The 26,376-nt window shown below is 37.9% G+C and overlaps 1 protein-coding gene across 8 annotated transcripts in view; it reads right to left on the bottom strand.

The window, feature by feature from the left end:
• RARB (retinoic acid receptor beta) overlaps window positions 1-26,376 on the bottom strand; it is a 704,914-nt gene that overhangs the window by 437,665 nt on the left and 240,873 nt on the right. Inside the window, exon 4 of one of the 8 annotated variants that reach the window (XM_087430625.1) lies at window positions 2,656-2,819. The exons of the other annotated variants lie outside the window; for them this stretch is intronic. The gene's annotated coding sequence lies outside the window, so the exon portion shown is untranslated. The remainder of the gene's footprint in view (window positions 1-2,655; window positions 2,820-26,376) is intronic. 8 annotated transcript variants of the gene reach the window in all.

The following is a 26,376-nucleotide window of genomic DNA, read 5'->3' as shown; positions in this document are numbered from 1 at the left end:
TTTGCATGTGGGACACCGCCACAGCATGGCTTGATAAGCAGTGTGTAGGTCCATGCCTGGGATCTGAACCTGTGAACCTGGGCCACTGAAGCAGAGTGCATGAACTTAACCACTACACCACTGGGCCATCCCCGTAAGCCCACAATATCTTAATTGAAATTCTGAAATCCAAATAGCTCTGAATTCCAAAATTTTTTCGTAACTCATTTGGAGGCAAAATCTTATCCAATCCAAACTTACTTCACGGCAAGAACCTTTCCTGAACTGATGTGAAGTTATTTATCATCTTTACTTAGCCCACTGTGTGGAGACGTTTATACACTTTGCTGCAGAAGTATCGGCATGCTTGCTTAGAGAGTGCTAGCCCAGACTGGGTTGGGAGTGTACCTATACATGTAAGTGCTCAAAATCTGAAAAATTTTTGAATTTTGAAATAACTCTGGTCCCAAGAGTGTTGGATAAAGGACCATAAACCTGTACTAGGCTTACAACAGACCTCGCTCTCAAACTCCATATCCTTTGAGGGTTTATATTTTCATCAGAATTATTTTGAAGAGATGCAAATCAAAACAAAGAGACATAGGGTTTCACATAATAGAATAGCCAAAATATAAAAATTGGAAAGTACCCAGGATGGAAGAGGATTTGGGGAGGGAGAGACCCTCATACACTATTGGTGGAAACATATATTGGTACCAGCTTTTTGAGAGGCTATTTGCAATTTTCTTTGAGAATTTGAAATGCATATGCACTTTGATTCAGCAATCCCACTGCAAAGTATTCTTTGGAAAAAGTCAAAAGAGTATGCCAAGGATATGCCATATTGACTACAATAGAAAAATAAAAAATAAAAATAAAGGTCTATCAATTAAAGACTGGTTAAAAAAATTTTGGTATAACTACACAAAATAATACAATGCAGCCTTTAAAAAAATGGAAATGAGGTAGACCTATATATAGGTAATGATATGGAAAGGTCTCCGAGATAAATCTTTAAGTGGAAAAGCAATTTTCAGAACACTACATATAATATATAGAAGATATGTATATATTAATATTATATATGATTTTTACAATTTCCAAGGATATATGTATATTCTAGATAAGACAATTTTTCTCTTACATATATTTTTTGGAAAATAACAGGTGGTGATGGTTGGGATGGGAACAAGGGAAGGAAGGTTTTACCTTTCATTGTATATGTTTATTACTTTTTTCCTTCTCATTTGCACATTCTGCTCCCATTATCGGTTCCCAGGAAGCTTGTGGAATTCTCACAGGCTAAGATACGGTAAAGGTCATCCAGCATCTTTCCTGAAACTAGAAGTGCCATGAAGGGAACCTTCTAGCCACCAAAGACCCTTGTCACCTTCTGGTTAAGCTTAATCTCCATTGACTCTTAATATAGATCCAAGACCTGCCAGTACCAAGAAACTCCCTAGATGACGTCAAGAAATTCCAGAGATGAACTTCTGCCAAATAAACCCAATAATCACCCCAACTACTGTTAAATTTGTTCTATATGAGGCACATTAACTCTATTTTTGCCTTTCTAATCCAATTGCATGATCTGTGTTCCAGCTCTGGGGTGGTAACTAAGAGCTAACTGGAGACTGTGACTGATGAGTGGAACCGAATCTCAACCTGAGTGTAATTATCTGAGTTCCTCCACTTGCCATTTCCCAGCCTCACCCAGCATGTGGGAGATGGCTTACCTCTTGGTATATAATAACCCATGTGTTGTTCTCTCCAACACCTCCCGAGTGGTGACCAGAATCTCCTAGTTTATTTGGGACAATAATCACAGGATGAAAATGCCTATGGATCCCTTCAAATTCATTCTAAAAATTTGACTCTGCTCTAAACTTAGCTGGTATTGCCAATTGAATTAGAAAGATGATAATAAATAGCAGAGTCACCTTCCCTTGCCAGACCATACGTACTATGTTTAATACCACTCCTTCTGTCCAGTAGAAACACATAAAGGAAAATAAAACAACACGGTTGGTCATGCTACTGGAAGATCCATGTATTCTTAAGAATCAGATGCCTGATTATGCTTCAGGCTTTATTATTCTGAGTTTAGAGTCTTCTCTGCTTTTCCTAAACCATGCATTTTCAAACACTTTTCTAAAAAATCTAAGTATACCCTAGACATCAGCTAAATCTTGCATGTAGAACACATTTCTTCCTGATCTTTGCATGGCTGACCCCCTCTTGTTGTCTAGATCACAGCTTAAATGGCACCTAAATTTGTTCCTCTAATCAAGCACTGCCATGTTAAATTCTCTGTATATTACTTATCACTTATTTCCTTTACTTGCTATTTATTCAGTTATTGTTGGTTTATTCCCCACCCCCAAGAATGTAAATGTAAAAACAGAAATTTTGTCTGTTTTGATTGTCAGTATGTTCTCTGGCATATGGGAAGTATTCAGTAACCATTTGATGGAGGAATGAGTGAAGGAATGAATACTGTCATCATCTCTTACTTCCTAGAAGGCTAGCTGGATGTTTTGGGGGTGAAAAAAGCAAAGAAGGTACTGCTTTTGTTTAGTAGGAACAAGTCCAGGTGAAACTAGGAAATGATATTTTGAATTGAGTCAGGACCAAAAAGCCCAGGAGCCAAGGTGGTCCATAAGGAAAAGCATTTACCATCAGCCTCTAATATCTTCCCACAGCTTTCCTGCATATGTGAATCGAGACTACACTCAGAAACGGAGGAAAGTCAATGCAGGCAGAGGTACACCAATCTCTCTAGACGCACTTCTGAGATGCACCATGTTCAGATCTGTCCACGATCACTGAGAACTGGAGAACTGAAACAAAGACAGGAAAGGCCAAAATGAAGGACTCCAATGGCCTTCCATGGACAGACACATCGATAAAACCTTTACACAAATGTTTAGGCATCATCTACTGCATAATGAAAGCCTTCCTTTTTTTTTTAATTCTGAAAACACTCATGAGAAAGTTAGAGGAAAATTGACAGTAATGGAAAAATGTTAATAGTATAATAATCTCTAAGAAGATATAATTTGATTCAATGATACATATGCATCTTAATCTTGGTATTTTTCAGATGAACTTTTTCCCCGGGTAAGTTTTTCTTTTCTAAGACATGATAAATGAAATGTTTCACTCCGCCTGTTCATATTCTTTTTTTTTTTTTTTTTTTTTTGTGAGGGAGATCAGCCCTAAGCTAACATCCATGCTAATCCTCCTCTTTTTTTGCTGAGGAAGACCGGCTCTGAGCTAACATCTATTGCCAATCCTCCTCCTTTTTTTTTTTCCCCAAAGCCCCAGTAGATAGTTGTATGTCATAGTTGCACATCCTTCTAGTTGCTGTATGTGGGACGTGGCCTCAGCATGGCCGGAGAAGCGGTGTGTCAGTGCGCGCCCTGGATCCCAACCCGGCTGCCAGTATCGGAGCACGCGCGCACTTAACCGCTAAGCCACGGGGCCCGCCCCCATATTGTGTTACATTAATATTTTTCCTTTGAAAGCTTGTCCTGGCGACCTAGCCGTCCTCTTTACCCAACACCACATAAGAAAACCTACCATCTGCAGTAGGTCATGTCTCCCCTGAAGCAAGGATGGACAGGCAACATTGGACTTTGGTCAAGGAGGCAGAAAAGGTGAGAAGGATAGGGACCATTTTCCTTGGGGTGCTGGACAATTGAACTGCTTTCTTTAAAGGGGTTTGAGGCGTGCCTACCTGTTCTGCTTTCCTTGTATGCTCACCAGCTCCAGCCATGACTACTTAATCACTGCACTCCCCAGAGTCACTCTTGGATACCTCCTCTCTGCTGGACACAGAGCCAAGTGCTGAGGTTGCAGCAGTAAGTGGAACCAAACCCCTGCTTTCATGGGGCCGACATTCCAGCCACTCAAAGTAGGGATGCTATAGGGTTGTAGCATCTTCAGTATCTTAGAGGAAAACATTTTTAAGAATTTCTTTAACAACAAGCTTAATAAAATTAAGAGCATTTATAATTTAAGTTGGATGCAGGGGTAGTGCATTGGTGTTGAGGAGGAGGATCATATATGAGGCATTAAAAAATAGTTTCAGGGGCCGGCCCGGTGGCGCAAGCAGTTAGGTGCATGCGCTCCGCTGCGGCGTCCTAGGGTTCGCTGGTTTGGATCCCAGACGTGCACCAACGCACCGCTTGGCAAGCCATGCTGTGACGGCGTCCCATATAAAGTGGAGGAATATGGGCACGGATGTTAGCCCAGGGCCAGTTTTCCTCAGAAAAAAAAAAAAGAGGAGGATTAGCAGATGTTAGCACAGGGCTGATCTTCCCCACAAAAAAAAAAAAAAATTGATTTAGCCAGGACTAACAACAACAAAAATAATAAACTCATGCTAAATGTACAGAACAGACATCAGCAAACTTTTTCGGTAAAGGACAAGATTGTAAATATTTTAGGCTTTGTGGGCAGACAGTCTCTGCTGCCACCACTCAACTTTTCTGTCGTGGCACAAAATCAGCCATCACCAATGTGTAAATACATGACTATGGCTGTCTTCCAATAAAACTTTATTCATAAAAACAGGTGGCAGCTGGATTTGGCCCACAGGCCACAGTTTGCCAATCCTGATCTAGGCTCATCTTTTCCCAGCAATCCTTTATGATAAGGAAACTGAATCTTGCATGGCTAGAATACTTTACCCAAGGTTACACAGGCAGGAAGTACTCTAACTCATCCTGTTCCCTGACCTCACTTAGTTGGTGAATAAAGACAAACATGGAAAAAAACAAGCTTGGGAGACACTACATGTTAGAGGTCTCTGATTGCTAAGTTCTGTGCTATAACTTGGGTAACTAGTTATGATGAAGAGAAGTTGATCAATGAGAGCTGGAGTAGTGATAGAAATCCTGGGCTGGAAGAATTATTGACCTGGAACATCCACCCTTTCTTCCCCTACCTACCTTTACCTGCCTATAAATAACTACTCGATCTTCAGGTCTCACCTCCAGCTTCACCTCCCATGGGAAGCCTCCCCAGAGTCCTCAGGCACACATGGATGTTCCCTCTACAGTGCCTCAATGCACTTGGTGAAAGCCACAGCACTACATGTGCGCTTTTCTGCATGTATATTACATTCCATCAAAAGTAAAACAAAAATTGACAGTACTTATCACATGGTACTCTGGACCAGTTATTTCCATGTCTGAATCTCCAAAGGATTGCAAGCAACTCAAGTGCAGGCATTGCTGTTCTACCTCTTAGTCTTGAGTCTAGCCTAACATCAGCAGGCAGTCCATGCTTAGAATTCATGAGTTGAATTCATGAATAGGGGTAAGATTTGGATGAGCACAAAGGGAGGTGAAAAATACATTCCCTAGTAGGAGAATCACTCATGCCCTGAGACGTGGATGTGAAACTGAGCCTAAAGAGGTCAGAGCAGTGAGTTGGTGACTCAACCAGAGTTGGGACTTGGTTGGGGGAATGCCCAGGAGTCTACTGTCACTTTACAGGTGGCATTGTCCCTGTGAGGTCACTTTTGTTTTTCATCACAAAGTGGAAAGTATTTTTGATTGCAGATATTTTCATATGCAGTGTTAGTGAAATCAGTTTCCCTCCCCTCTCCTGACTAAACCATATCTTATAAAAACATTCAAGTAATACACTAAATGTTTCCAGGTTATCCAAAGCATACCCTGGGGATATGCGTTGGCTAGATTTCTATTTTAACCTATGCTGCTTCTTGTTCTTTCGTTTTTAGCTTCTCTTTCAGTTTCTCTGCTTTAAATTGCTGGGTGCAGTCACCAAATGGTCTTTGGTTTCTCTCTACGAAGAGTCTCAGTGCACTGTCTAGCAAGCCATGTATTGTCTTGTTCCAATGGGTGTGTTACGGTACAAAAATGGAAACATCATGGGCAGAATCTTTACTGCATTGTCACTAACTGTTTATTCTTCTTCTACCTTTCAAATCACTTGTACCCTTTTAGCTAAATCACTACAAAGAACTAGAAGAAACAACTATAAAGCAGGGTTAAAAGATGTGCTGAGATACCTTTTATTCTCAGCTGCTGGTAATAAAGATTTGTCTGTCCCTCCTTATTCAGTCCCACAGGTTAGGGAAGGCTTTATCTGAGAGGTTTCAGGTAACTTGACAAGAAACATCATTTTATATCCCATATCGCCTCTTAGCTGATGAAGTAGTTACCAAGCCATTTTCCTATGGAGGGGCCTATTCTTTTCTGACACTATTTCATCTATAAATAGATTAGTCTTCCCAGGAGCCTCAGCTGACAGATGATTAATATGCAGGGTCCACCCCCGGATTAATCATCTTGAGATACTAGGAGGTGAAACACCCACCCAGCCCGGGTAAAGGTGGCTAAACTGCCCTCTTCCCACCCTTCCTTGCCTCCTTTCCTCAGCGTTTTCACCACATTTTCAAACATAGGTTCCTCACTACACGATGGAAACAGAAAAAGTCAAATGGCATCAAAGTCAAAACTCAGTCATTTATTGGTTGAAAAATGGTACAACTAAAAATAATAAATTATTTACTAAATTACAGGAGAATATTTTGCATGTATTATAAAGCATCTTAGAATTGGTGACTAATGACTAATGTCAAACAGCTGGATTTTTTGAATCTGTACAATAAATTTAGATGAGATTTCCCCCAACTCTCCCACAATGTCTCCAATGGTATCCAGCCTTGCATAAATATTTCCCTTCCCTCTCCCCACTCCTGGGGCTTCATACAAGTTCTCAGTTTAAACAATCATATCCCATTAACACTTCCCCCACACCAATGTGCCTGACTGTTAATTGTTTCACAAACCATTGTTATAAGAACCAATAAAACCTAACCCAAGCAGCTACTGAGTGAAGTCCAGTAGGGAATACTTGAAAAATATGACAAAAACCAGCCACACTGAATGAACACGCAACAAAGGGCATTAGGGAAATTGGCTAATATACTGAGTTACTTAAAATTATAATGTTGAAAAAAAATAATTGCGGTATCAGGGAAATGATGCCAATTAAGTAGCCGACTAATGGGAAAGAGGCAGTGGAGAAGTCACTTTGCCATCCATAACCCAGCCCTTCACTTTTCAGGCAGTGAACGTCTGCTTTCTGCTGTAAGTACGGAAATATTTGGAAGACATAGATTTCAACCGCATTGAGATTTTCAGGAGAAAACAAAAGGTGCAAGTTAAGAAGACATCACCATTAACTTCAAAGCACAGGAAGGAAGGACTGTAAATGACTAAAGTGAAGTCAGATGACAATACTTATTGCTTTCATTTTTCTCCAGAGGCCCATTTCTTCCTTTTCCTTTTTTGCTGTTTGATGGTACAGTTCTCTGACCACCCCCAGAAAGATTCCAAAATCCTCCCTCAGTTTTTTATTCCTGCAGTTGGCAACCTACACTACCAGGAAATCCATCTTTAATACAAATCTGAATGCCTTGTACTGTCATTTGGGTTTAAATATATTTCCCCTGAGCTCTGGCCTCAGTAAAAATAGCCGACAGCTGGTCACCATGTTCCACACCATAAACCTGTTGGGAGGAAGTATGGCCAAGGGGGTTGGCTTGCATCAGAATCACTTGGAAAGCTTGTTGAAACACAGATTTCTGAACTCCACCCCCAGAGTTTCTGATATATAGGTCTGGTGTGGAACCCAAAAAAATTTGCATTTCTAGTTAGTTCCCAAGTGGTACTGATGCTGCTTGTCCAGGAACCACAGTTTAAGAACCACTGCTCTAAACCAATCCCAAACCTACTATCTCAAAAGCTATGGCAATGGTTCCCAAACTCTGCTGCATCTCAGAATCACCTGGAGAGCTTTTAAAATTCCAGGGCATTTTATACCAAGGAAATCAGAAATGTCTATGCAGGCATTTGTACTTTTCAAAGATCTCCAGGTGATTGCAATATACAGCCAAGTTTAGGAATAACTGAACCTTGTAATGAGACCTGCAGACAAAGGAAAAGAGCATTAGACCAGAGGCCAGAAGAAGAAGGAAAGAGCAGTTCTTATTAATTTTGACCTTGGGTACAATCCTTCTTTTTATCTAGTCTCTCTGTTCTCATCCATCAAAAGAGATGACTATCCCTTTTCTTTCCTCTCAAGCATGAGTAGCAAGAAAAATACATCAAACAAGTAGAATGGTTTTGAAAATTAGGAAGCAGCCCAGAGACATAGGGCATACCAAGGGAGGAGTGCTGCCAAGGGTAAGATGCAAGGGCTTTGACATCAGGAAGACCTGGGTCAGCACCTTGATTCTGACTCACTTGTGACCTGAGCAAGTTAATTTAACTGCTCTGGCTTGCAGTTTCCTCCTTTGTAAAAAGAGAATAACATTACCTTCCTCCTAGGGTTCCTCCAGTACAATTTTGCTATTTGCCCAGAACATAACAGATGCTCAAGAAATGACTGTTATGGCATATTTGATGGGTGTATCATTACACAACACATAATGACACTTCAGTCAACAACGAACTGCATAGATGATGGTGGTCCCATAAGATTAGCACCATATGGCCTAGATGTGTAGTAGGCTATACCATCTAGCTTTGTGTAAGCATACTCTATGATGTTTGCACAACCACGAATTTGCCTAACAACACCTTTCTCAGGACGTATCTCCATTGTTAAGCAATGCAAGAATGTATATACTACACATGGCATCATCCCTTGATATAGAGAAGGCAACCCCTTAAGAAGAATTTCTACCAGGTTAGTGAAATTAATGGTGGAAAGGCTGGAAAATAGCATCAAATAGATCTCTCATAAGTAGACAATAGACAATTGTGGGTGTGTGAAGATTCAACTTGGTTTAAGCAACTCAACACTGGATCTTAAGGCAGCAGAGTCCTTAGAATTATGGAGTTCCACCATCCTTTCCTCCTGTGTCTGGACAATACCCACCCACAAGCTGGTTTTCTCCTCAGACACTGTATGTACTGGTGGTTAGTCTGAACTTAGGGGTAACTTCAGAGCTTGTATCTGATATTTTGTTTCATGTATATATGTTTTTTCTCCTGGAATAGGCTGTAAACTCCTTGAATTTCATGAGGTTCCTGTTTTTCTAGAGCACTCATGGGCTGACAATTTTGGGTGCTTAATAATCGCCAATTTCTCATCTATTTCCACAATGCCCCTTTTAATTTACCTTCCATACAGCTTCCAGAATCATCTTGCAAAAATCCAAATACCATCTCTCTATTTAAAAGTCTTCCAAGGTTTCCCACTGCTCATAGGGTCCAGTTTAACCTCCTTAGCACAGTTTACAAGGCTCTTTGTCATCTGGCCTCTGCTGACTTCCCCAAGCTTGGCAGAGGGGCAATAGCCAGGGCCTTGATATTACCAAGATTTGGTCTTGAAATCCAGCCCAGCCTCTGACAAGCTGTACACCTGCCAAAGAGTTCCATAATCTCCCTGAACCTCAGTTTCTCTATCTGAAAAATGGGAAAAATACTACCTCCTTTCAGGTTTGTTGTAAGACTAGAACTAAGAAATGTGGAATGCCTGGCATATGACAGGCAGTATTTTTTAAAATATGAACTGCATGTCCTGATCCTCTCACAGGTGCAGCTCCTGCCCCAGGAACTGTGAGCCCCCTCAAGCACTCTGTGCCACATCATGCCTCTTGACCTTTGAACAGGCACTTTCCAACCTCATCATCCTGGAAACTTCTCACCCTTCAAGACCTAGATGAACAAGGTCACTTCTGTGATGCCTCCTTGACCCACACATGCAAAGCTGCTCCCTGCCCTTGATGCCACTGCCATCTTGGTGCACAGCTCTATCTGTCACACTCTAATGCAATGAATGGTTTACATGCCTGTCTCTCAAACCAGGTAGAGGGTAGAGTGAAGATCAGGGACCATCCCATGGTCATTTAGCATAGCATGTAACTTGCACGTAATAGGTGACGGAAGTTAGCTAAATGTCTCCCTCCTCCTCGTGCTCTGTTATTTGTGCAAGTCCACATAGAATCTGATACACTGTAAGTTCATGGACGGTGTCCTATACTCTTGCTACCAACAGACCAGGAGCATGGACACCGCTTGGGTGCTTTTCAGGACTGAAGACCCTCAGGCTTCCTGCATCAGAATCTGCATTTTAAAAACACCACAGGTGATTTGAATGCACATTAAAGTTTAAGAAGAGCTATCCTAAACATCCCTGCACTCCCAACAGAGGCACATAGTAGGTATTTGATAAATGAATGAGAGTATGAATGATTCATCACGCATTAGCAAGGAAGAGACAGGTACTCTAAAGATATTTCAATCCCAGCATAATGCTAGTCACAGGAGGAGCCCTATATTTTAGTCTATGAACACTGTGCTGATGGTTTACAAGCCCCATGCTCACAGGAGGTCCTGAGGGGTCCTCACTCCTTACTTTCACTGATAAAAATTAAAATAAAAACAACAACAAACAAATCTATCCCCATCCGGATACTTGTATAATAGGAGAAAAATCAGAGCCATTACGTAGGGCTGGATCACATAACTAAATATGAAACAACTAAAAGCTAATCTTCCAGTGGAGAAAGCAGCAATTATCATGAAGAATAACATGTCCACTAGGAGCAAGAGAATTCTAATTTACCACCTGTATCAGAGCAAGGGGCACCATGACATGAGACTAATCCAGAGTCAACACCATTTCGAGCAACACTTGTGCGCTAAGTGAGGACAGAGTGCCCTTTAGTTGCGCATGGCAACTGGAATGTTGCAATTTAAAATCCCCTTTCTCCCACATCTCTGTAACGCTATAAGGAACGTCTCAGTTGTTCTGAGCTGTAGGCTCAGTCCTCTCTCCCCGCCTCTTAAGTTAACATTATGCACTGAAATAAGGGCACAAGGAAAAATGACCTTTGCGTCAAACATCCCCCCTCATACCTAGAACTCATGTTCAGGTGACACTATTGTTTGGGAATCCATTCAGTGGAAAAATGTCCCAATAACCAACAGCAATTACACAGCAGGACGACATACTTCCCAGAGGCATATTTTATCATAAATAAAGTATCCAAAAAACTTCTGCACAATTGTAAATGTTGTCTTACATTTTTCTGGAAAAAAAGAAGCAAGCATATAATTTGAGTCAAAGATGAAAATTTCCAGGGAACAATCTGCTTTTGGTGGCATGGGGACGGGGCTAGAGAGCACAGAGATGGCAGCTCTTCTTCCCACACTGGGAAAGGTGGTACTAGAAACAACAGCAAAAATAAAAGCCAGAGACAACTTTTTACTCCAGTTTTCTCTAAATTCTGGAGCAATGCTTGCCTACAAATTAGCAGAATAGAGATACTTTATTCGGGAGCAGAGCCTTATTTTTTTTAAGGTCTTGGGCAAACATATGAACAAACAAAATGTCCCACAAGAAACTAAGAGAAAAAGGCATTTGGAGTATTTGCTTGGCCATCCTGTTCTCAAAAGAGCTCAAACATCACAATAGTTTGCAACCTTTTTGGTTGGATCCTTTTTTGCCATCACTTAACAGATGGGAAAGATTTTGTGAACTTTTCTAAGCAACCAAAGGGACCGCCTCCTCTCTCCTAAGAGCCGTGTCAGCAGATTCCTGGAGACTGGCTGTAAAAGCACTTGTTTTCACTTTTCTCCCATCTCCGAAAGATGTCTCTTAAGCTATGGTGAGGCAGAGCATAGCCATTCAATTATCCAAATACTAGAAGCCTATAAAAGAACATTGTGCTTCAACTGGTTTCTTAATTTGAGTGAAACAGCATGCCTGAACACATCCCCACATCCCGAAAATAAATCTTCACACAACATCTTCTGATTCAACCACATTGCAGGATGCATTTTTATAAATTCTGAGATAACTTGCAGAATACGCAGACCACACCAATTGGATCCCAGCATCACAGAGGGAAAAATAAACCCCAAATTAAATCTTTTTACACGGCTATTGATAGTAGCAACAACAGATTATATTTTTTGTCTTTTTTTATACAGATGTTCAGATTTCAATTTCCAGAATGCTTTTAAACATATTCAACTGTTTTAATGTGACAAATGCCTTTTAGTGCCCACTCCACAAATATTCCAGTCATATTTAGCAGCGTGCATTTATGTCGACGACTGCTCAGAGAGTAAGTGGGAAAAAATCTACTCAAACTAAAATCAACTGAAAGATAATTGGGAAGTCTATAAAATTTACATCTACCCCATGTGAAACAGATGGTGAATTTTGTAGAAGGCATAAAGCCATGAGCTGTCCACTTTAAGGTTTGGCTTGGTAGCAGCTGTTTCCCGGAAACGAAAGGCGAGTTACAATTTCTGTACACTTTTCCTGTTCTCCAAGGACTTACCTGTGCCTAGAAAGAGGGCAGTAGCTTGAGAATTCATTTTCCCAATGAAATCACAAAATCCCCTGGAGAAGCTGAGTTTAGCTGCCAACCTTTGCCATCAGGAGACAGTGGACCCTCAAACCTCAGTAAGCATCCAGATAGCACGGTGCATGTTCAGTTCTCTGTACATCTTGTAAAAAAAATACCTTTCACTCACTTGTGCAGATCTCTTTATTGCAGTTGACATGGGCTTGCCCAGGGGACCAACTGGTTGTTCCATAAAGATCCTTAAATAGGCACTACTGATGAAACATTTAATCCAAGCCTCGGGATCAAATGGCTGCTACTGCTAGGGACAGTGATAGAAAAATCTATTCCCCAATTAAATAATTGCACGCAAAGCTATGACTGTTCATTATGTCCTTTACCCTAGTTCAGCTTTTCTGGAACACAGCCAATAGGCTTCATATTTTAATAATATGTATGTAGTACTTTTGAGATCATGGACTATTTTAAACATTTCTTGAAGGAAACCATCTCTTTCCCCCACGTGAAAAATGGAGTGTGAATTTGAACAAGAGATGCTTGTTATGATACACCATACAGCAGTTACTCATTTAAGGGCATATTGGCTGTTTTTGAAACTTCTTTGCTTATGATTAAAATATTATACTTTATTTGGGGGGCATTTTTGTATCCTTAGTACCACGAATATTTTATTTTTGCCTAATCGGAACTGTTTATGCAGGAAGTGAGAAGAGCTTCATCGACTCTATATTAAGGGACTATATCCCAAAAGTCTAATAAAAAAATCTGTCGCCCAAGGCAACAACATCCACATTATATGACAGCATCAGACAATAGGAAGGTGGTTCAATGAAAAACATCCGGAACGATATTTTGTTCTGAAGCTGTAACTTCTTAAGAGCAGAGAGGATTGTGAGTAAAATGATGAGATTTATTTTTAAGGGAGAGAAGTTACACACTGAACATAGGTAGTGAAATAGTTCTTAAGATCAGAACATTTGTGCAAAATAAGTTAATATTGGTTTTGAAATGCAAAGCTGTTAGAATGAAGAACAAATATCAGAAGTTTGGAAAGGCTTAAAAATATCATATATTAGAATCTTTCCTCAAATACTTAACGTTTTTTTCCCCAGAAAGAACTAAAAAACATTACAGTGCATACTTCTCATCTCTATAGGGGGTTTATTTTGAATGAAGTTCTTTCTGATGATATGCAAAGGTGCCAAGTTCTTTCTGACGATAAGCTAGCTCAGAGTTTGTCTCTGGTCCCTTTCAAGTAAATGGATTTTTAATCCTTCAAAGTTGTCCTTAGTCTGTGTTATTTTGTGCTTTCATTCAGATTAACTATGGATTTTAATTACTGCTTTCCGTCATTTGGTTAATGAACATTTTTCTGATAAGTCACATCAGGAGACCTGGATTGAAGTTGCGTCCCACATCAGGTCAACGTTAAAGGCTTGTTCTCCAAGGCCCGTTGATGCTTGTGTTATTGAGTGGAGACTCTGAGTGCTAATGTACCCACATCTGGGAACTGTCTTTCTCCTAATTTCAAAGGATTCTGATTTAACAAGGAACATAATCTAGGAAAAGCAGTATTTCCACTTTGACTTGAGCATCATTCACATGGGAACTATTTATCAGTTAAACTCCTTTAAAGAGGAGGAAATGAATTGAAAACGTTCTTGGCTTCTCTTCCAAGGAGAGGCTTGCTATTGCCTAAACTCACTGAGATAAAACAATGCAAAATAAAACAATCTTAAATAATGCCTATATCAATAGGTGCATGAAAAGACGAATTACAACAGGCTTGCCTCAGACCACTTCAATGGTAAGAGCTGTTTACTCAGTAAATAGAGTGAACTGATATTATGCAGTATTTCAATATAGCGCTTGTCATAATTTGGGATATTTTTGTGGGATATGATCCAATCACTATCATTGCTTACAACTCTCTTTGATTTTCTTTGTTACTTCCTTTATTTATCCCTGCTGGATCAACATTCTCAAACACTAAAATACTTGGTATAAACCACCTAAAATTTACTGTATCTAATGATGTATCACTCTAATTTTGGCATCATAATTCATTTGCAAATATATATATAATTTTTTTTTCTGAGTAGGCTATTGAAATATCATGAAATATCTTTAGCTGGCAAGGTCATTTTTAGGGAGGAAAACCAAAATAAACCAAAAATAAATTATAAAGTCTGATATCTTCACCATGAATATTAAAGAAAAAAATTGGCTCGCTCTTTTCTTCCAACCCTTGTGAAGAATCTCTAATTACTTTCAGAAACTTAGTATCAATCTTTGCACCCTAAAGAAATGTGCAACTTAGAGAGTTTCACTGACTCTTTTTGAATTAGTAAAACCCAAAGGGGGCAGGGTGAGAAGAACATGGCCTTAAATTCAGCAAATACTAGAATGACAGGTACCGCAAGCTACATTGTGATGAAGCTGCCAAAAAACCCCCCCGTATTTTCCTTCTTTTTTCATCATTAGAACAAAGAGACTTGTGCCATTTAAAAAGACCTTTCAACTGCTCCCCAGTCAACTACTGAGCAACTTATCAGGGACTCTGGAGTGGCTTTTCAATTTTAATATTTTGAAGTACTGATGTCAAATTTTGCTTTTGGAGAAGCAAATCTATCTGGTTCACCAAACAGCTCAGCTTTTCTTTATAAATGCCCCACAATGAATACATTAGCTTAACATCTATTCTTTGGATAAGACATCTTGAGGTGGTCTGACTTTTGTTTTCTTTACTTTCACAAACACGCTCCTCACCATGATTAATGGCCTCCCATTGGGTATATGGAAAATTTCCCAGCCCGGTTCCCTTGAGAATGCTCCACTACATGGATTTCTAGGCAAAGCTAGATTAAAAGAGGAGGAGCATGAGCTATAGTTCCCCTACCCTACAGCCATTAATTTTATACAGTTATAAATCAAAGTTTTCAGCCCAAACAAAGGCCAGTGTGGCAAGCAAACAAGGGCGTTCATGGCAAATTGTTTTGAAGATGAATAAAACTCTTGACAGAAAACAATGGAGGCGGCAAAGCCACTGTCAATATCACTCTAAAGTTTAGCTGATTTATGAAGAATTAGACATGGTGTATCAAGTCACTGGAGGATTGATTGAGAAGACAGCAAGGAGAAGTGTGAATAAGCTAATATAAAACCAAATGAAGCTCTTCCTTGGTCACAAAAAGTTTAGCCAAATAATGTTTTTATCCATATGAATTTGACCCCTTTTCTTAGATCCCTACTGTGAAATCTCTAATTATCAAAGACATTCTACCTCTCTCCCTCCCTACTTATTTTTAGTATCTTTGCTAACAAAATTATTGGCCTTTCCAACTTTCCTATGAACCATGATTTCAGGCTCATTCCTTCCTTTCTATTTTGATCATACACTTGGGAGAATTTAATTTCACTTGTATCAGATACTGTTTATATGCCAGACATAAAAATCTATTTTAAAAGGAGAAACAGGAAAATATTGACTTTTGTGGAAACAAATAGAAATACCAACAGGAGGCAAAGCAAGTGCAGGAGGCATGAAATTAAATAAATAATACTACAGTTTTCTAGTGGTTTTTTATCCTTGAGATCTAATATTTGTCAAGAGCTTTCTCTTAGAGCCAAAAATTGTTCACACCTATAAAACATGTATGTACTTGAGTTAAAGAGTGACTAATAATTCTAATAATAACAATCACAAATTACTATTATAATTAACATTTATTGAACATTTACTATGTCCCAGGTATTCTTCAAAGCAATTTATGTGTATTATCTCATTTATTCTTCAGAACAAACCTATTAAGTATTTACTATTATACTCTCCATTTTATGGTAGAAGAAACTGATACATCAAGAGACTAACTTGTCTGAGGTTGCATGATTAAAAAGTTACACAACACAAATGCATAAAGATGTGTGCTCCCCTATGTTCACTGCAGCATTATTCACAATAGCCAAGACTTGAAAACAACCTAAGTGTCCATCAACGAATGAGTGGATAAGGAAGATGTGGTAAATATACACAATGGAATACTACTCAGCTATAAAAAAAAAAATGAACTCTTGCCATTTGTGACAACATGGATGGACCGGGAGGGTATTATGCTAAGTGAAATAAGTCAGACAGAGAAAGTCAAACACCATATGATTTCACTCATAAGCAGAAGATTAAAACAACAAGAGCAACAAACATACACACAGATACAGAGATTAGATTGGTCGTTACCGGAGGGGAAGCGGGGAGGGAGGAGGGTGAAAGGGGTGATAGGGCACATGTGTATGGTGATGGATGGTAATTGGTCTTTGGGAGGTAAACATGATGTAGTCTACACAGAAATCCAAATATAATGATGTATAACTGAAATTTATATAATGTTATAAACCATTGTTACCTCAATTAAAAAAAAAAGTTACACAAGTAAGACATGGTGGATCCTGGCCTTGAATCCAGGAAGTATGACTTCTCAAGTGCATGATCTTAACCACTACACCTAACCTCACAATAAAAAATGTATCTTCCTTAAGTCACTCAAAGTTGATTCAAAATTTTCATAAGGTAAACAGTATTCCAGAGGAGAGATGTCCCAAGTTACCACAATCATCTCCTTACCTTAGCAGGTTGTGAGAATCATATCAAAAGATATGTGTACAAATATGGAAGGGAAATCTTTTAAGATGTATGGAACATCTGAAGTTGTCTTGCCCAGTATCACTTTCTTTGTCTTAATAGCAGAATTGCTCTTTCCTGTGGATAGCCCATTCCATGTTCTTCTGGTAGGAACTAGACAAGTGGTGGGCATATGATTCAGGCCTAATTAGAATTCACCACTCCCACAGCCAGAGTGTAACATGAGTGGATATCAGGTGGGCCATTTCTGGGTCCAGACCATTAAGAGGAGAGTGACCCTCTGTTATGTTCTCTTTTCTACCAAGACACCTGGATGTGGTAAATCCATCTTGACCACGCGGACTCATCAAGGGTGTAGGGAATGGCAAAGCCACAAGATGGAAAGAGCCTGAGTTCCTAAATCATTACATGGAGATGAGCGGCTTCCAACCAAAACACTCATCATAGGTTGTTAAATAAACAAGAAATAAACTTCCATCAATTTTAAGCATTACGTATTTTGGTCTATTTGTAACAGCAGTTTAGCCTACCTTGATTAATGCAATAACAATGCAAATTAAGTTCAGCTACACCCTAGGTTATTTTATTACATTAGTCAGAATGAAGACCATGGGAACAAATTTGGAAAAACTCTGGACAATTATGGAGGGTCTGGGTCAGAAACAAGTAAAATAGAAAGAAGATGATGAAGTCAAGTATTTCTAATTTCATCATTTGGGAGGAAGTGGTGTCTGATCAAGACTAAGGAATTCTACATATTTTTTATGGGCAGCCTTTATCTTTAGTTTTGTGTTCAGGAAAGAAGAAAGGAAATTAACTAAATGGGTAAGTGTGTAGCAAAAATCTAGCTGGGGATAGATGAGAAGTCACAATAAGGTAAACATGGAAAGGAAGAGGTAAAGAAGACAAATGTGACAGGGGTGAAACAAAATTAAATCAATGATCCCCCCAAACGTGCTTCTTACCAAAATCTAGAAAATCCTTTGTGATCAATTTATTTGGATTTTTCCCATCCCATGACATGATGTATAAAAGTAGATCCATCACTAAAAAAGAACAAAACCCCAAAACAAGTTAACTTGAGAATGATTACCTCATACTTCTTGGTAGGATGCCTAATAATTGTGTTTTCTATGGCTTTTGCTACATTTGTTAAAGAAATTCTGCTTTATTTTCATACTTCAAATAGATGAAACTGTTGCTCGCCAATGAACAAATCTCAATTGATAAAATAATCCAGTATTTTTGAACTTCAAGTGGCACCTGTACAGTCATCACCTCTTGGTATTCTGTTTCTGGTATGATGCATGCCTTATGCCACATACAAAATAATGGATTCAATTAATTTGAAGCTTATCCAACTAACAGAGCTTCAAGCTTTGCCTTATTTTATATTCAAAGGACAGTACAGGGCCCGGCCCCATGGCGTAGCGGTTAAGTGCGCGCACTCCGCTGCTGGCAGCTCGGGTTCGGATCCAGAGCGCGCACCCATGCACCGCTTGTCAGGCCATGCTGTGGTGGTGTCCCATATAAAGTGGAGGAAGATAGGCACGGATGTTAGCCCAGGGTCAGTCTTCCTCAGCAAAAAAAAAAAGAGGAGGATTGGCATGGATGTTAGCTCAGGGCTGATCTTCCTCACACACACAAAAATAAATAAATAAAGGACAGTACACAAAGGATTTGTTTGCCAGGATTCATGCATAAAAATGTATTATGGTATTCAGTGAAATGCTGCAAAAATGCTGATATTTAGGAGTTTAAACTGATTTATGATGGAGTCTAAACAAGTTGGCAAATGCTATTTTAAAAAATATACTCAAAATAAATTGACTTTAAAATCTAATTAAAAATTTAGATTAAAATATACATATTAAAAATAGAAATAAAATCCAAAGATCTAGAAACAAATGTTTAAAAAGCCTAAACAGATGGAATATAAAAAGACAAAAAAATACAAGAGCAATATAGTTAAAGCCAGAGAAACAATAGCAAAAATGTCCCCTTGCATTTTCTGATGAATCCTAAAAGAACAGCTCACGTGTCCCTTTTTATTTTTATTTTATTTTTTTGTGAGGAAGATTGGCCCTGAGCTAACATCTGCCAATCCTCCTCTTTTTGCTGAGGAAGACCGGCCGTGGGCTAACATCCATGCCCATCTTCCTCCACTTTATATGGGACACCGCCACAGCACGGCTTGCCAAGCGGTGCATCGGTGCACGCCTGGGATCTGAACTGAGGAACCCCAGGCCGCTGCAGCAAAGCGCATGCACTTAACTGCTTGCACCACTGGGCCGGCCCCTATGTGTCCCTTTTTAAATAGTATTTCATAAACCCCTTCCCAAATGCCAATAATTTTCTAGTCATAAAAAAATCTGAGAATAGTTTGTTCTACATAAAAAGATTAATTACTGAATCATTAGCTAAATACAAAAATACCCATGCAGAGGTTGAGACTCACTGAGGGCTGTCAGAGAATAGCTACTGGGAGTGAAGAGGTGAATGAAGATTCCAAAGGTCACATAGTACTGGAAGAAACTGTAATTTTGTTCAAAGTGGGTAGACTTAGTTGAATATCCAGAGAATCAAGGTGAAACTTTATAAAGGTCATGCCTTGGAAGTATGGCAATTCTAGCCCTATATTAAGAGCTACTCTAGATTTTCCCCTTCAAAGCCTAAAACCAACCTGAAACTCCAGCTACTTAATAGCCTACTAGACCAAAACTCAGCCATCTTTAAAAGATGATAATATAATCCAGAGTCCCAACAACACAGCATTACCATGTCTAGCATACATTCAGTAATTACTAGGCAATAAAAGAAGCAGGAAAAAAATGACCATGAGAGATAAAACAGAACATAGAAACACAGACATGACATAGATGTTAGAATTAGCAAGTAAGATTCATTATTGAATCATTAGCTAACTACTAAAATACCCATCCAGAGGGTGAGACTCACTGAGGTTTTATAAAAATATCATAAATATTTTCAATGATTTAAATAAAAGATGGACATAATGAGTGAACAAATGGCAAATCCCAACAGAGATATGCAAATGACAAAAGAACCAAATGGAAATTCTAGCATTGAAAAACACAGTGTCTTAAAAGACAAAAAATTCACCGGATGAGATCAGTAGCAGATTGGAAATGGCAAAAGAAAAGACCAGTGAACTTGAAGAAAGATTAATAGAAACTGTCTAAAAGTGAAGCACAGAGAAGATTAAAAGAAAAATATGAATAGAGCCTTAAAGATCTATGGAACAACATAAAATGGTTTATTATACATGTAACCAGAGTCTCCAAAAGAAAGAAGAGACAGATTGGGGCAGAATAAATATATTTGAACAAAAATGGTCAACAATGTTCATATTATTATTCTAAAATACTATTTAACTATCAAGTTCCAGGAGCTTAATGAATCTCACACAAAATAATTACAAGGAAGACCACACCAAAGCACATCATATTGAAAATGCTGAAAACAAAAGATAAAGAGAAAAGTCTTAAAAGCAGCCAGTGGGAAAAAGACACATTATATACAATGGAACAATGATAAGAATAGCTGTGGGGTCCGTCCCGGTGGCGCAAGTGGTTAAGTGTGCGCGCTCCGCGGCAGCGGCCTGGGGTTTGCCAGTTTGGATCCCAGGTGCGCACCGATGCACTGCTTGTTGAGCCATGCTGTGGCGGTGCCCCATATAAAGTAGAGGAAGATGGGCATGGATGTTAGTTTAGGACCACTCTTTCTCAGCAAAAAGAGGAGGATTGGCAGATGTTAGCTCAGGGCCGATCTTCCTCACACACACACAAAAAAAGAATAACAGCTGTGTTTATCAGAAACAATGCAGGCCAGAAAGCAAATGGGATGTCTTTAAAGTACCGAAATTAATGAAACAAAACACCTTACAAGCTATAATTCCAACAAAAATATTATTTAAGAACAAAGGTGATATAGAAACATCTTCAGATTAACAAAAGTTTAAAGACTTCAGCACCAGAAGACTTTCATTATAATAAACATTCCAGTCAGTTTTACAGGTTGAAGTGAAATGTTATTGAGGAAATACAAGTCTACATGAAGAAATAAAGAGCTTTTGAAAAGATGAATACACAAGTAAACATGAACAATATTTTTTCTTGCTTCTTAATTTGTTAAAAGACAAATGATTGCTTAAAGAAAAAATAATAACATTGTGCTTTGGGTTCATATGTAAAAGATATGAGAGCAGTAGCACAAAGGACAGGAGGGGCAAATATAAAGATATCACTGTAAGATTTTTAACATTATACTTGGAGAGATATAACATTAAAACAAAGCAGACTAGCATTAAATTAAAGACACACATTCTAGTCCCTAAAACAAGTACAAAAATATAAAAGAAAGAAGTATAGCTAGTATACATATAGAGGAGATAAAACAGATTTCTAAAAATAAAAAAACCCCCAAACTTCTGCCTAAAAAAAGGCAGGGAGGAGAAAAAAATAGTTATAAAGACAAAATGGGAGAAATATAATACAAATGGCAAGATGCTACACATAAACCCACCGACAGCAAAATACATTAAATGTAAGTGGACTAAATACTTGATTAAAAAGAATAAATCGTCTGACTGGATTTAGAAAAAAAACAAGTCCCACTTCTATGCTCTTTACAAGTAACATTTTAAATACAAAGACAGGTTAAAAGAAAACAAATATTAAAAGTATATCATGGAAACAGGTATCTTAAGAAAGCTGGAGTGGTTATATAAGTATCAGCAAAGTAAACTTCAAGACAAAGAGTATGATCAGAGTTAGAGAGGGATGATTCATAATGATAAAGAATAAATTCATCAGGAAGACATAAAAATCCTAAATGTGTATGCACCTAACAGAGTTTCAAAATAAATGAAGCAAATATTAGCAAAATTAAAAGGAGAAACAGACACATACACAACAATAGTTAGAACATGTAAACAAAAATCAGTAAGTATGTAGAATATTTGGAGAGCACTATCAATAAATTTGACCTAAGTGATATTTAAAGAACACTACACATGCAAAAGAATGAAACTGGACCACTATCTTACACCATACACAAAAATTAACTCAAAATGGATTAAAGACTTGAATGTAAGAACTGAAACCATAAATCTCCTAGAAGAAACCTTAGGGGTAAGCTCCTTGACATTGGTCTTGGCAATGATTTTTTGGATTTGACACTAAATGCAAAAGTAACAAAAGCAAAAATAAATAAGTGAGACAACATGACACTAAAAAGCTTTTACATAGCAAAGGAAATTACCAAGAAAATTAAAAGGTAACCTACCAAATAGGAGAAAATATTTGCAAATCATATATCTGTTAAGCAGTTAATATCTAAAATATACAAGGAACTCATACAACTTAATAGTAAGAAAACAAACAATCTGATTAAAAAATGAGCAGAGGGATCTGAATACACATTTTTCCCAAGAAGACATATGAATAGCTAACAGGTACATGAGAAGGTGCTCAGCATCACTAATCATCAAAGAAATGCAAATCAAATCCACGAGCTATCACCTCACACCTGTTAGAACGGCTATCATCAAAAAGACAAGAGATAAGTGTTGGCAAGAATATGGACAAAAGGGAAACCTTGTGCACTGTTGATGGCAATGTAAATTGGTGCAGCCACTATGAAAAACAAACTACCATAGGATCCAGCAATTCCACTGTGGGTATTTATCTGAAAGAAATGACACTACTAACTTGAAAAGATACATGCACCCCATGTTCACTGCAGCATTATTTACAATAGCCAAGACGTGGAAGCAATGTAAAAGTATCTATTGATGGATGAATGAAAAAGAAAAATGTGCTATACACACACACAATGGAATATTATCCAGCCATTAAAAAAAAATCTTATCATTGTGATACCATGGATGGATCCTGGGGGCATTAGAAATAAGTCAGACAGAGAAAGCCAAATACCATATGATCTCACTTATATGTGGAACCTAAATTAAAAAAACAAAACAAAACAAAACAAAACCCTCCCACCAAACCAAACTCATAGATACAGAGAATAGATTGGTGGTTGCCAGAGGCTGAGGGTGGGGAGAGGTTGGGTGAAATGGGTGAAAGGTAAATGAAACTTCCAATTATAAAATTAATAAGTCCTGGAGATATAACATACAGCATGGTGACTATAGTTAATAACACTGTATTGTATATTTGAAAGTTGCTAAGAGAGTAAATCTTAAAGTTTTCGTCACGAGAAAAGAATTTTAACTATGTGTGGTGATGGATGTCCACTAGACTTATTGTGTCTATCATTTTGCAATATATATACAAATATTGTAATCACTATGTTGTACACCTGAAACCAACATAATGTTATATGTTAATTATATCTCACAAAAAGAAAAAATAACAAATAAAACTGATACCATAAACGTTAAAAAAAAAAAAAAAAGCACTATACCTCTGAACTACAAAATACATATTCTTTTCAAAAGCACACGAAACATCACCAAGATATTATATGCTGGGCCATAAAGCAAAGTCTTTATAAATTTTGAACATCAAATATTATATAGAGTATGTTCTCTGAACATGAATTAAATAAGAAATCAATAACAAAAAGATACATGGAAACCACAAATACCTGGAAATTGAATAATGTATTTATCAGCGAGTCATGAATCAAAGAAAATAACACAGAAAATTTAAAAATATTTTGAGCTGAATTATAATAAAATATATCAAAACTTGTGAGACGCAGCTAAGGCAGTGCTCAGAGGAAAATTGGTCTAATGAGGTAAGCTTCCATCATAAGAAGCTAGAAAAAGAAAGGCAAATCAAATCTATAGTAAGTAGAAGGAAGGAAATAATAAAGATAAGAGAGATCAGATCAGAAATCAATGAAATAGAAGACAAACAAAACACAGAAACATCAACACAATCAAAAGCTTAAAAAAAAATCCAAAACTTAATAAAATTGAATAGCACCAAGCATGAGCAGCTGACTTCATCAATATTAAAAATTTTGTGCATTAAAAGACATTATCAATAAAGTGAAAAAATAAGCTATAAAATATTTTCAGATCATCTATCTGCTACCGGTTTAATATACAGAATACATAAAAAGAACTCCTACAACTCAACAACAAAAGTACAAACAGCCCAATTAAAAAATGGACAAATGGCTTGAATAGATACTTCCCTAAGGAAGGTATACAAATGGCCAATCAGCACATGAAAAGATGTTCAACATCATTAGCCTTTCGGAAAATGCAAATCAAAACCACAATGAGATATGACTTTACACCTACTAGGATCGCTATATTAAAACAACAAAAAATAGCAAGTGTCGGTGAGGATGCGAAGAAATTGTAACTCTCATACTTTGCTAAAGGGTGTGCAAAATGGTGCAGTCTCTATGGGAAACAGTTTGGCAGGTCCTCAAAAAGCTAAACATAAAATTACCATATAACCCAGCAATCCTACTTATGGGTATATACAGAAAAGAATTGAAAGAGAGGGCAGGAACAGATATTTCTATACCAATGTTCATTGCAGCGTTATTCACAATAGCCAAAAAAGTGGAAACATCTCAAGTATTCATTAACAGATGAATGGAGGGCCGGCCCCGTGGCTTGGTGGTTGAGTGCGCGCGCTCCGATGCTGATGGCCCGGGTTCGGATCCCGGGTGCGCACCGAGGCACCACTTCTCCGTCCATCCTGAGGCCGGGTCCCACATACAGCAACTAGAAGGATGTGCAGCTGTGACATACAGCTATCTACTGGGGCTTTGGGGGGAAAAAATAAATAAAATCTTTAAAAAAAAAAAAAAAAAAAAAAAAAAAAAAACAGATGAATGGATAACAAATGTAGTATATACATACAATAGACTATTATCCATCAATGAAAAAGAATGAACTTTCGATACATGCTACTAATCATCAAACCTGGATGTACCTTGAAACTATTATGCTAAGTGAAATAAACCAGACCCAAAAGTACAGATCTTTCTTGACTTACAATGAGGTCATGCCTCAACAACCCCATCGTATGGGGTTATGTCTCAATAACCCCTTCGTAAGTTGGAAATATCATGTCAAAAATGCATTTAATACACCTAACCTACCCAACATCATAGCTTAGCCCAGCCTACCTTAAACGTGCTCAGAACACTAGTATTTGCCTATGGTTGGGCAAAGTCATCTAACGCAAAGCCTATTTTATAATTAAGTGTTGAATATCTCGTGTAATTTATTGAATGTTGTACTGAAAGTGAACAAAAGAATGGTTGTATGGGTACAGAATGGTGGTAAGTGTATTCTCGTGATCCAACCTGGCTGACAGGGAGCTGCAGCTTTCTGCTGCTGCCCAGCATCACGGGAGAGTGTTATACTGCTAGCCTGGGAAAAGACTAAGATTCAAAATTCAAAGTACAGTTTCTACTGAATGGGTATTGCTTTTGCACCATTGTAAAGTTGAAAAATTGGAAGTCAAACCATTGTAAGTTGGGGACTGTCAAATATTGTATGATTCCACTTATACGAAATATCTACAATTCAACCAAAAAGAAAATACATTAGTGATTACCAGGTTTTGGGGGAGGCAAGGGTGGGGAGTCATTAATTAATGGTTACAGAGTTTCTGCTTGTGGTGATGAAAAAGAATTGGAAATAGATAGTGGTGATGGTTGCACAATCTTGTGCATTTTACAACTCATATGAGGCCAAGATAATCCTGTTAAGAAAACTAAACAAGGACATTACCAGAAAAGAAATTTAAAGACCAATATCCCTCATGAACATAGTCACGCAAATTCTTAACAAAACTTTAGCAAATCGAGTCCAGCAATATATAAAACGATTCTACATCATGACTAATTTTGGTTTTATCCTAGAATAAAGCTTAGCAATCCATTAAAAAAATCAATCAATCGATGTAACTCACCACATTAACAGAATAAAGGAGAAGAAATATATGATCATCTCAGTAGATAAAGAGAAAGCATTTGCCAAAATTCAATGCACATTTTTGATAGCAATTCTCAGCGGAGTAGGAATTGAGGGGAATTTTTTAATTTGGATAAAAGGAATCTATGATAAACAGCAGTTAGCATAATACTTAGTGTTAAATGACTAAGTGCTTTTCTCCCAAGACTGAGAAAAAGGTAAGAATGTCCACTTCCAGTACTTCTAGTCAACATTGTACTAGAGGTCTTATCTGGCACAATAAAGCATTAAAAAGAAATAAGCATATAGTTTGAAAAGGAAAAGGTAAACTGTCTTTTTTCAAAGACAATACAAAAAGCGATGTGTCAGTAGAAAATCCTAAGATATTTTTTAAAAAAGTATAAGTGAATTTAGCAAGGTAGAAGGATACAATATACAAAAATCAAATTTATTTCCAAC

The sequence above is a fragment of the Ceratotherium simum genome, chromosome 5 (genome assembly GCF_057802395.1).
Source record: "Ceratotherium simum simum isolate JZ-2026a chromosome 5, ASM5780239v1, whole genome shotgun sequence".
In the NCBI taxonomy this organism is placed as follows: Eukaryota; Metazoa; Chordata; class Mammalia; order Perissodactyla; family Rhinocerotidae; genus Ceratotherium; species Ceratotherium simum.
Note: the sequence above shows the minus strand (reverse complement) of the source record. Positions and strands in the feature narration are given on the sequence as shown.